Raw genomic sequence first — 12,639 nt, forward strand, 5'->3', positions numbered from 1 at the left:
AGGGCACTTTAGTTCCTTTTTATTCATAGCTGTATATACTTTAAGTATTCTGGGACTTTTTAAAACACCAAAGCTAATTATGTTTTTGAACTGTTTACTTTCAGCTTCACACTGCAGGTCCTGGACTTATGGCCTGGAGTGACTGGGACAGTTGTGTTCTCCCTCCTTCTCACACAGGAGCCTTTTAGGCTGGATTTTATGGTCAGCTCTTTCCCTTCTCTTTAGGCTGACTGTCCCCACTCCTTCCCTTTTCCCCTCCTCGCCCCACCTCCTGATCAATAAGCTTATATTTTTAACCTGAGGCCTGGTGCATGACATTCGTGCACTTGCAGGGAGGTCCCCTAAGCCAAGCCTGTGCCCTTTAGCAGTCCAGAAGCACTCAGAAGATGTCTGACTGGTGACTTAGGCCTGGGGGACTAAGCCACAGTTGGACATCCCTAGTGCTATGGCCACCACCACTGCGCTTGCCACCTGTCAGCCTGGCTTGTGGTTGAGCAGTGCTCCCCCTGTGAGAGAGCACAGACCAGCAGGAGGCAGCTCCTGCATTGAGCATCTGCCCCCTGGTGGTCAGTGCGCATCATAGCAACCGGTTGTTCCATCGTTCAGTCAATTTGCATATTGCCCTTTTATTATATAGGATTGCAAAACATTTGGAACACTCAATAAAGCATAAATGACAAAATGAACACTACCAATTCCTCTCCAAAAGAAAACATCATTAATATTTAAGTGTACTTCTTGTTAGATTCCCCCCTTTGCTTATATAAAATTGCTATCATTATCAATTATCCTTCTTGCCTCAGGTCTTCTATAGGTGTGATCCTCTGGCCTGACAAATCTTTCTGTGGCCTGGGATGCTCCTTATATTTCCACCTCTTCCTCCTATCCCAGCCCTTCCTGATGTTCCAGATGAAGCTAGGTCTTTCTGCTAGACACTTTTAAAGCACGCTGGGCTCACTCTGGACAGCATTTCTCCAGTTCATACTGATATATTTATTCATATGACTTTGTGACTAATCTGTAAGCTACAGTTCATGACTAAACTGTAAGATCTAGGAAAGTAGGAACCATATCTGGTTTACTCATGACCTCATTCCAGGTGTGAGCACAATGCTAGACACATAGTGTACCCACAACAAATAGTTTTTGAATGAATAAATGTGTACACGAGAAAGGTTGTAAACATTTCCCCATGTTAGATGTAATCATTTTGAATGGCTGATTTTTAACATATATTTTTATTGATTTCAGAGAGGAAGGGAGAGGGAATGAGAAATAGAAACATCAATAATGAGAGAGAATCATTGATTGGCTGCCTCCTGCATGCCTCCTACTGGGGATTAAGCCCACAACTCGGGAATATGCCCTTGACTGAAATCAAACCCACGACCCTTCAACCACAGATTGATGCTCTATCCACTGAGCCAAGCTGGCTAGGGCTGAATGCCTGATTTTAACTGTCATGGTTTTAACTTATTGATGGCAGGGTGATAGGAGACACGTTTTCTTAGGACTTCAGAGGTCTCTGTGTATTTCTGAAGCAATCTGTTTTGGTTGCAGGATCCCTGGGATGAGAAACAAGAGACCTACACTCATCTTTCTGTTCTGCAAGTTCCTGTGAACAACTTACTGGCCTTCACTGAGCCACATTCTCCTTATCTGCTCTGCTTCTCTCCCAGGGAATTTTATATATCACATAAAACAATAATATGAAAATACTTCTCAAATTAAGTATGGCAGATCTTTCAGAAGATATTTTGCTTGGTTTGATAAATAGAGCCACTTGCAAAATTGCACAGAGGCTCCAACTTTCAAACTTGAAATCAGTTCTGTTCCCAAGAGAATCTCCTGTTTCAGAGTTTAATAATTAGAAATAATTGTGAGTCGAAATGTCTTAAATAGCAGGAACTCATTAACTACTATTTCATTCCTTAAAAAAGACAGTAAAGTTTTCTTCAATTTCATGGTAAGTTATGACAACAGAAACTTAGATTGATAGTTCTTCTAAATTTTAATTGGCTGATACAAGATACTTTTGACAGACTTACCAATGAATGTAAATTAAATAGATTATTTGTAAAAAACACACAAAACCTTTAGTTTTGGAATATACTTCCTACCTTACTTAAGCAAGGGATATAGAAAGATTTGGAATTTCCATGATTAGTGTTCACATTTAAATATATATATTTTTAATATATTTTATTGATTTTTTTTTATTTTTATTTTATTTATTTATTTTTTTTTACAGAGGGGAAGGGAGATAAATAGAGAGTTAGAAACATCGATGAGAGAGAGTCATCGATCAGCTGCCTCTTGTACACCCCCTACTGGGGATGTGCCCGCAACCAAGGTACATGCCCTTGACCGGAATCGAACCCGGGACCCTTCAGTCCACAGGCTGATGCTCTATCCACTGAGCCAAACAGGTTTCGGCTAGTGTTCACATTTAAAGGCAAGACAATTTCCCACCAGGATCTCAGATGTCAGGAATTGGAATATTTTATTGGCTGATTATTTGGTAGTTTTCCATTGCATTTGTTGTTGTTGTTAATCTTCACTTGAGGTTACTTTTTGATTTTGGAGAGAGTGGAAGGGAAAGAGAGAGACAGAGAAAGAAACATGGATGTGAGAGAGACATATCCATTGGAATCAAGTCTGCAACCGAGGTATATGCCCTTGACTAGAATCAAACGTGAGACCCTCAGTCTGCTGGCTGACAGACACTATCCACTGAGCCAAACTGGCTATGGCTCCATTGCATTTTAACTAATTTCCTAATGTTTTAATTTATGTGAAGGTACTTGAAATGTACACAATTATGAGGTAAAAATTTTGGAGAATGGATAAGAATTAAAAGTGTGGTATAAGGGAAGAGCAGCCTTTACACTCTGTGGAAACTAAGTTCATGGATAGAATGAGGCAGTGTTTGCTCATTTTACTTATTAATGACTACCACACAACCTGTTGAAAAGTGAACATTTTCTATTCTTTTTTCCACTAGAGGTCTGGTGCATGGATTCATGCACACTGAAAGGAAATTAATTGGAAGAAATATTTTAGAGGCCAGGGAGGGACCAAGGGAGGTTAGCCAGCTGGGGAGGGACTGAAGGAGGACTCCAGGGCATATCAGGCCCATCTTGCCCAGTCCCAATAGGCCAGACCTCAGCAGCAAGCTATTAGTAACCTATTGGTTGTAGTGTCTTTCCCCGGGTGGTCAGTGTATGTCATAGCGACTGGTTGAATGGTGGGGCACTTAGCATATTAGGCTTTTATTATATAGGATAATACTACATAGTAAATACATAGCATTTTAGAAAAGGAAAATATTTTAAAGGTCCAATGTCTCTATTTCATAGATAATTAATTCTAACATTTACAAAGAAATTTACAATTACTTCCAGATAACATGATTCATAGAATCTTCAGAACTCTTTTATTATCTTCAATTAAAAATGAGGAAATTGAGACTTAGAGAACTCAAATGACTTGTCTAAGGTCACAGAGATAATACTAATGATGGATAAAACTAATTGAACACTTACTTAATGCTAAGGCCTTCTCAAGCATGATCACATTTAATTCTCATGATAGTTCTATCACCTCATACATAATATGTGACAAGTTGGCATTATATATCAGTAGTAAGAAAGGGTTTATAACTGAATTATTTTTTCATTGAATGCTCTTTTATACACACAACCCAAATATTGAATAAAATTAATTTTATTCTATATTTTTTGCTTATTTATGTTTGAAGCTAATTGGTCAAGTAAATAGTTCTCATTTCACAAAGGAGAAAATATGGAGAAATAAGACTATTGTAATAGTATTGTAAGAGCTAATGCTGACAAGCAGAGGCAAGACTCCATCCAATTCTTCCCATAGACCAGGTTCTTTTTCTCTTTCATATGTACCAGAGTGTTGGGTTGGCAGTTGGCAACGAGGAGCCAAAATTAGGGACAAAGATACACTGAGTACCTTGTATACTGAATACTAGAGAACAGGCATCACCAGCAAGATTTAATAAGAGTCAGACAAACTTACTCTGCATCCCCTTGCACTGCCCCTCCACATACCATCATCATCTGAGACTGAACCACTACACATGCCCAACCCACTTAAATTTTCGACTATACTTGGGGTGATGGATGTGTTGTTAGAGTCATGAGTCTTTGGCCTAATGGAAAGTTTCCCACCATGAGGGGCTGCTCTGAAGACCATTTATGGAGATTGGGATTAAAAGAGGAGAATGATAATTTATTTCTTAGTCATCACACCAGTGTAAGGGAACAGGTAATTGAAGTGCAGTAATGGGACAGAGAGAAGTGAGGCAGTGGAATAGCCTGTACTTACTTCGTGGTAAGCCTCTTCCCCATTTTAGGCCTTGGCCATAAGTGCCTGAGATAGAGCAAGGCAGGAGCTGAAAATGAAGTTTTAAGTTGGACTGGCCTTCTACTGTAGTAATGCAGTCATTCCAAGGCTGTGGGAGCTGCCCACAATAATGTGAAGGTGGGAAAGGAAGGTTCAGCAAAGCAACATTAAGGTAGTAATCTGGGAGAAAAAGACATTTTAGTTTGTACTCTACTGAGTTCAGGCTGTTTAGAATGGATATCACATGCTTCAAAAATATATTTACTAGCCAAAACTGGTTTGGCCTAGTGGATAGAGAGCGTCGGCCTGCGGACTGAAAAGTCCCAGATTCGATTCCAGTCAAGGGCATGTACCTTGGTTGCGGGCACATCCCCAGTAGGGGGTGTGCAAGAGGCGGCTGATTGATGATTCTCTCTCATTGATGTTTCTAACTCTCTATCCCTCTCCTTTTCTCTCTGTAAAAAATCAATAAAATATATATTAAAAATATATATTTACTAACCTGGAGAGCTTTGCCTCCTTTTCAAATATACAGAAAGTTTTATGGGATGATATTGTCAGGAACAAGTAGTATATTTAAAATTCTCCATTATTGCATGTCCAAGGATGAAGTTGAAAAAATATGGGCCGGCAAAAAAGGCGACTCCTTTCTTTCTTCTGATTTTTCCTTTAGCCACAGGAGGTATCTTGGTATCTGACCAGCCAGAATGAAGATCTGTAATTCCAAGCCAGGTAGTTCACTTTTGAGTGAGAAATCCTGACTGACAGATTCAGCCAACATTTAATGAGTGCTTCCTATGATGAATACCATAGGGATTAAAAGTATATAAAAATGGTCCCAACTTTCAAGGATGTTTACTACCTTGATAAACATATACTCATCAAAGATAGGATAATGGATGACAAGTACCAAATGAACAGAAATGACAGCTAAAGATCAATATGAATTTTACCTACACATCCTCTTGCAGTAGAGGTGAGGCTTGAGGAGTGCCATGAAGGATGGATAAGAGTAAAGTGGGCAGAGACTAAAAAGCTGCCACATGAGCAAACAGGCAGAGATCAGGGAAGTTTGGAAGTCACATATGGGAGCATTGTGCCTGCAAAATAAATTCTGCATCGGCCTACTTTTCTTTGTAAGTACTGAAAAACCTAACTCAAATGGGCTTAAAAATAAAGGGCATTTATTTATTGGCTTATTGTAACTGATAAGAACTGGAGGTAGAGTAAGCTTCAGAGGTGAATTAATTAGGGCTGGAACACCTTCAGTCTGGTGTTCTTAGTTGCAAGACGATTCCTCAGGTGTATGAGTTATCACTTGCAGTATAACAAATTACCCCCAAACTTAGTAGGTCAGCAGTAAATATTTATTATCTCAGCTTCTGTGTGACAGGACTCTAGGCAGAACTTAGCTGAGTGGCTCTGACTCAGAGTCTCTCAGAAGGCTGTGGTCATCTGAGGCTTCACTGTGTCTGGATAATCCACTTCCAAGTTCACTCATATGGCTGTTGGCTGGAGGCTTCAGTTTCTTGTCATATGGATCTGCCTATGGCAGCTGACTTCCCCAATAAGTGATGAGAGAGAGAGAAAAAGAGAGAGAGACAGAACCCAGTATGTTATAATGTAATTAAAGAAGTGATGTGCGATCACTTCTGTCCTGTTCTGTTGGTTGTGCAGACCAACCCTGGTACAAATATGTGACTTTTAGGAGCCTGGAATCATTGGGTACCATCTTGGAGTCTGGCTACTACATCTGGCCTATATGATTCCTTGTTTATATCCAGTTGCTTTTATTTTTTTTATGCCATTGGAGAAAAGTTCTCAGATTTGCTCTGATTATACCATCTTTAAACCAATCACAGTGCTTGGGAGAATAACAGGTACTGAATGACTTAGGCCTGGGATAGGATGAAATGATTGGTTTAGACAAATTAGTGTCCACCTAAAGCTGGACATGCTGCCAATCAAACTGCATGGTTGCTGTACAGAAAAGAGTGGATAATGTGGTGGGGAGCCACCCACAGAGTCCTTTGCAGTCTATATCTGGCTACTCAGCATCCATATGTATTCTCTTTACCCACACACACAGTTACATTTACAACCTCTCTCCAAAGGGGAGACATTAGTTGGAAATCTAATTTAAGCTCAGGATCTTGGGTATTGCCCCTTTCTCTTCACCAGTTATGAATACAATTTGCCACAGTCTAATAATCTAAGAGGTCCATTTCCAATACAATCATTATGAAATTGTGGAGAACCCCTCCCGCCCCCCCCCCCAAGATAATTGTAGTAAAGCTCCCATTGGATAAGGGAAGCTCCAATACAATACCTCGCTTTTCCTGGTACATAGCATATATTATGAGATAACTCATACACCTGAGGTGTCTTGCAACTAGGAACACCAGACTGAAGGTGAAGAGAAGATAACTGGATAGGAATTATAAGTTTTCCTTGCTCTGGTTGAAGAGTCTGGGTAGAGAGGATAGGAAGTGAGGTCCCAGGCGCTAATTGCTACTAGATTGTTGAGGGGCTTTGAGGACTAGCCTGTAGGCAATGAAGAAAGAAAGAGGATCACTGAAGATTTCTGAGTGGGGTAGTGACATGACCAAAATTGCTTTGATACAATTATTGATAATTTAGAAGTACTATGCAGTATAGATTCACAAATTCCCTTAAAATAATGCCTTGGGGATTAGTTCCTCACATAAACTGAAAGTGATGCTTGAAAAAGAAATGCTAACTGATTCCACAGTAAAAGTCTATGTATAACTCAGGTTTGTCTCTTTCCAAATAGTGATTATAAGTTGTTTCTAGGCACCTACATGGAACAAGCAGAGTGGTTCATGTTGTGTCACTTCCCTGGCATTAATTCCAAATTGAATGAATGAGCTCTAAGATGTTTTTGAAATGTTTTGTAATAGAGAGAGAATGACAGGGATAAGTTTAACTTGAAAAGGTGAGAAAAATGTTAGCAGGGAAAGCATTTTTAGGTAACAATAGCCCTTCATTTACCTGTGCAAGAAATGATAAAAGTAATTTAAATTATTTTACTGCTGTAAGTCCCATATAAGTTAGATGGTTAAAAGATTGTAAAGGCTGTGAAGTAAATTTGTATTTTTTAAAAGAATGAAGGCCCTGGCTAGGTGGCTCAGTTATGGGTTTAATCCCTATCGGGGGGTGGGGGGACGTGTGCCTATAAGAGGCAACCAATCTATGTTTCTCTCCCTTCCTCTCTAAAAATCTATAAAAACACCAGAGGCCTGGTGCATAAAATTCATACATGGGTGTGTGTGTGTGTGTCCCTCAACCTAGCCTACACCCTCTCCAGTCTGGGACCCCCACTGGGATTGGGCCTAAACGGGGAGTTGGACATCCCTCTCATAATCCAGGACTGCTGGCTCCCAACCACTCTCCTGCCTGCCTGCCTGATTGCCCCTAACTGCTTCTGCCTGCCAGCCTGAACACTCCTTAACCACTCCTCTGCCAGCCTGATAGATGCCTAACTGCTCCCCTGCTGGCCCAATTGCCCCTAATTGCCCTCCCCTGCCAGGCTGGTCATCCCTAACTGCCCTCCCTTGTTGGACTGGTCACCCCTAACTGTCCTTCCATGTAGGCCTGATCAACCCCAACTGTCCTCCCCTGCTAGCCTGATCACCTACAACTGCCCTCCCTTGCCGGCCATTATATGGTGGCCATCTTGTGTCCACATGGTGACAGCCATCTTTGACCACATGGGGGCGGCCCTCTTGCATGTTGGAATGATGGTCAATTTGCATATTATCTCTATTATATAGGATAGGGGTGTCGAACTCAATCAGAGAAGGGGCCAAAATCTAAAATCCAGCCTAAATCGCGGGCCGAATTGTTTACTGAACAATCATAAACTGTCATTGTGATGGAAACGCAGCGGAGTGCAGTGATGACAGCGCGGTGCGGGCCACATTGCAAGGCCTGGCAGGACGGATTTGGCCCGCGGGCCTTGTGTTTGACACATGTGATATAGGATATCCTTGAGTGACAATTTAAATAAAATAAATAAATAAATAAATAAATAAATAAATAAATAAATATTGATGGTTAAGTAAAGCCACAAACTTACTTCAGCACCTGCTATTGTGAAGGTCCTTCACTAGTTCAGGATATGGAGGAATATCCTCTTCATGATGATAAAACCTATTGTATTAGCTTTGTCTCTTCAGATTGCTTGGAAGAAACTTAAGATGGAAAGTGGTGGAAAATTGATTATTTCTATTTGAAATTTCAGGTATTAGGATTGAATTTAGATTTGACTTATTCCCTAGAAAGATATGATGGAAATACCCCCTATATCAAGTTGTTTTTTCAGACTTGAGTATGGGTGAGTGAAATGTATAAAAGAAAACATCTTTTGAGGTAGGAATAGATTCATCATTGAGTTTTGCTGCCAAATTCAGAATTAGATAGTGGAAAAATTCTATTTGAGTTTGTGAATCTGCCAGCAAACTGTTGGGAAAAATAAAGACAAGCCAGATGAGCACTTGGGTTATGGAATGAACCATAAATGACATATGACTGAAATTTTTAAAATAAGAATATAGTTCTTCCTACTTTTATTTCTCATTTTTAGTTTGGAGTCTTTAATAACTTTGATTTGCAGTATGCTTTCCTATTGTACTGAACTATAGCAGCAAAATGGAAAACACAGAATATTGCAGTGTTGAAATCAACCTTACGGGTCAGGAAATTAAAAATATCAAGTTTCCATAGTAACACTAATTTAGTTAGGGCACACACGTTGTTTCTGAGCCATTAGTTTACTCTTATGATGTTAAAAGAACATAATATTTCCTTTGTTATGTGGTTAAGTTAGTGAAACAATGCAAAGCAATTTATGCCTGCACATTTTAAATAAATTTATTACGATAAGCTTGACATTTGATTGCTTGTACAATTTTGCAAAAAGTGAAAATATTGTAATTTTTTTTTTTAAGTTTCTGAAGACAAACAGGAAATCATGAACATATTACAACTTAGGAAGATAAGATAAAGTTTAACTGGATTTTGAAAGTTTACACCAGGATACTTTGGTGAATTTCTGAGAATGTATTTGGTCTTGCATTTGGGTAGCTTTCATGTGATCTAATTTTAGTTTCCACAGTTACCACATTCTATCTGGTATGTTCTTGATATCTACCTGGGATTTGTCTCAAGTCCTTTTTAAACCTCCAAATTCATGAAAACTATTATACTATAGCTCTGTCTGTTGGCTGACTTTTTGGGCCCACTTTTCCACAAGAAGCCTTCTCTTTACAACTTTATAGGAGTTACTATAAAGATAATGATGTAGAAAAGGGAAAATCTTTCTTCTTAGCAGGTACTCTCTTGGTGCACACACCAAGCACATATTCACAACTCGTCCTCACACATTGGTCTTGCTTTGTGTGTGGTTCAAATTTGCTTCTTAGTGAAATGACAAATGCTACATGTAACATCTTCAAGGCCACTCATGATCATTATATTGATTTCCAGCTGTTAAATAACCTTACTTTCCTGTGATAGATCCTACTTGACCCCACTTTTTGTATGTTGCTGGAGCTAGTTGACTAGTATTTTGTTAAGGCTATTTACAATCTTCTGACACTTATAAATATTATAGGGTATGCCATTTATCAAAGTTCCCATTCAGCTCACTCAATTTAATACAAACAGGTTAATTCAATGAAAATTGACGATCATGACATAATATCTATTTTTGATAGATTTTATGAAGATGAATAACTATTATTTATTTGGTTGACTGGAATGTTCACTTTTTGCATGAGTATAAGTAATGCTAAAAATTCAATTCAATTCAAAAAGTATTTATTGAATATCCACTATGTTAGGCATTGTGCTAGGTACTGGGGATATATTGATGAATAATTAATGATAGTAGCAGTAATAAGTAGTAGTACAATAGTAATAAGTTGCATAGTGGGTATGAGAACTTGGATTTGACTCCTACCTTTACCCCATCCTAACTGACAGACCACAAACAACTTGTTTAACTTCAGTTTCTTCATGTGTGAAATGTGGCTACAAATAGCATGTAATTCATAGTATTGCTATGAAGATTAAATTAAGTAATATATACAAACAGTACTGGCAGTTGGTAACCACTAGATACAGTTTATTTATTTATTTATTTTTTGTTAATCCTCACCCAAGTAGAGGAAGGGAGTGGGAGAAACAACAGAGAAACATCAATGTGAGAGAGGCGAATTGATTGGTTGCTCCCACGGGAGCTGGGGGTTGAGCCTGAAACCAAGGTACTTGCTCTTGACCAGAATTGAAACTGGGACTCTTCAGTCTGAGGGCTGACACTCTATCTACTGAGCCAAACTGTCTAGGGCAAGTTTAGCTGTTATTACCATTATTATTATTATTTATTTATTTTCCAGAACTTTCAGTACTCCCATTTAATTTTTGTAACAACCTATTTGAGGAAGTTGGCATTACCTTCATTTTTATTAATATACCTGAGAAACTAGGGCTTATAGAGGTTAAGGAGCTTGACTGAGATAATTAATGTGTTGATTGGTAGAAGCAGAATTTACACTCCGAATATGCTTGACTGCCAAGTCAGTGTTCAAATATATTAGTCTACATAGCCTGTCTTTGGCTTAAAGGAGCTCTCACCTAGTTTTTCCAGGAAGCCTTGTCCAATAATTAGTTTTAGATTCTTCAAAGTTTCCAGAGGAGGTCTTTTGGTGCAATATTCCAGTAACTTATTCCCTTAAAGTTTGTTAGAAAAAAAGTTTTACACAAATCTCATCTATTTCACTTGAACTCTATTTCTTCCTTATTATAGAGAAGAAAACATATCTACCCATATGGCATCCCAAAGTCAATCCAGCTCAGTATTTTCTCTTACTTTTACTTGGGTAATTCATTGCTCAAGGGGGAAAAAGCACAAGTTATACATATGAAAGCTTTGATTTTCTGCATTTCTCTTTAACGTTAAAAAAAACTGTGTTATGTCCGAAACCAGTTTGGCTCAGAGAATAGAGCGACGGTCTGAGGACTGAAATGTACCAGGTTCTATTCTGGTCAAGGGCATGTACACTGGTTGCGGGCACATCCCCGGTAGGGCGTGTGCAGGAGGCAGCCGGTCGATGTTTCTCTCTCATCGACATTTCTAGCTCCCTATCCCTCTTCCTTCCTCTCTGTGGAAAATCAATAAAATATATTAAACAAACAAACAAACAAAAAAACTGTGTTATGGAACTGATTGTCTTCTGTTGTCTTTTAGATACTCTTTCTGCCCTTGACTTTGATCCTGTTTCAAAATTATTTTCCAAGGTCCTAAGACTGCCTGCTCATGGGTTAGGTTCCCCCTTTGTTGTAGTTTTTAAATGCTCTCAGTTTTCACACCGCATGATGAACATAGGAGATCATAGGAAAGTGGAAAGGGGGACAATAAATAATGTGTAGGCAAAGGTATAAACATTTAGGGCCAAATTGAATGCACAACTTCTCCTGTGTAGAAATAGCTTATCTGTGGTAAAAAAAAAACAAAACAAAAAACAAAAAACAAAAAACAAAAAAACGAAAAAACTATAACTTTTGGGGAAAGATGACAGAACTTTGGATGCTGAAGTATCAAGGGAAAGAATTTGAGTAGTTTGAGACAAAAAAAAAGGGGGGGGGATCAGAATGAAGGTAGGGTAACTATTGTGCTACTACCAAGAGACATCATAGGACTTAACAGTAGTGTTATATGCCTTTCAGGGTAAATGATATAGAAAACCAACCTTCTTCTTGAAGAAATTATGCAACATTTCCTTTCTTTCTCCCTATCTGGTGACCAATAAGTAACATTTTTAAAACAGAGAGCAAAGGAATGGGCTAATGTTTCCCCTAAATATTAAAAGTCTTATGAACAATATATTTAGAATTGAAGTTTTTTTGTGAGAGATGGATGACTATCTAAAAACTAGGCAACTTTCTGAAAGGAAAAAAAAAAGGAAGAAAATTCTAGTGCATATCAAGTATGACACAAGGCTGATACCCACCCAGTGGCCAGATATGTTTTCCTAAGGGATTTTGTTGTGTTTATTTCTCTAGCATTTTTTCATTCCTGACTTTTGGGGTGGCCCTTCTGTGAAGAGTTTCCTCATCCCAGCTGTTATGATGTTTAATCTAGAGTTGCCAACTTCTGATCTGGCGGTTCCAAGACACAGGGTGAGGAAAACAAAGCTTTTCAGTATTTCTGAATCCTGTCCCCCACCCGCATTGGGATTAGTA

This window comes from Pipistrellus kuhlii, unplaced genomic scaffold (assembly GCF_014108245.1).
Source record: "Pipistrellus kuhlii isolate mPipKuh1 unplaced genomic scaffold, mPipKuh1.p scaffold_m20_p_13, whole genome shotgun sequence".
NCBI lineage: Eukaryota > Metazoa > Chordata > Mammalia > Chiroptera > Vespertilionidae > Pipistrellus > Pipistrellus kuhlii.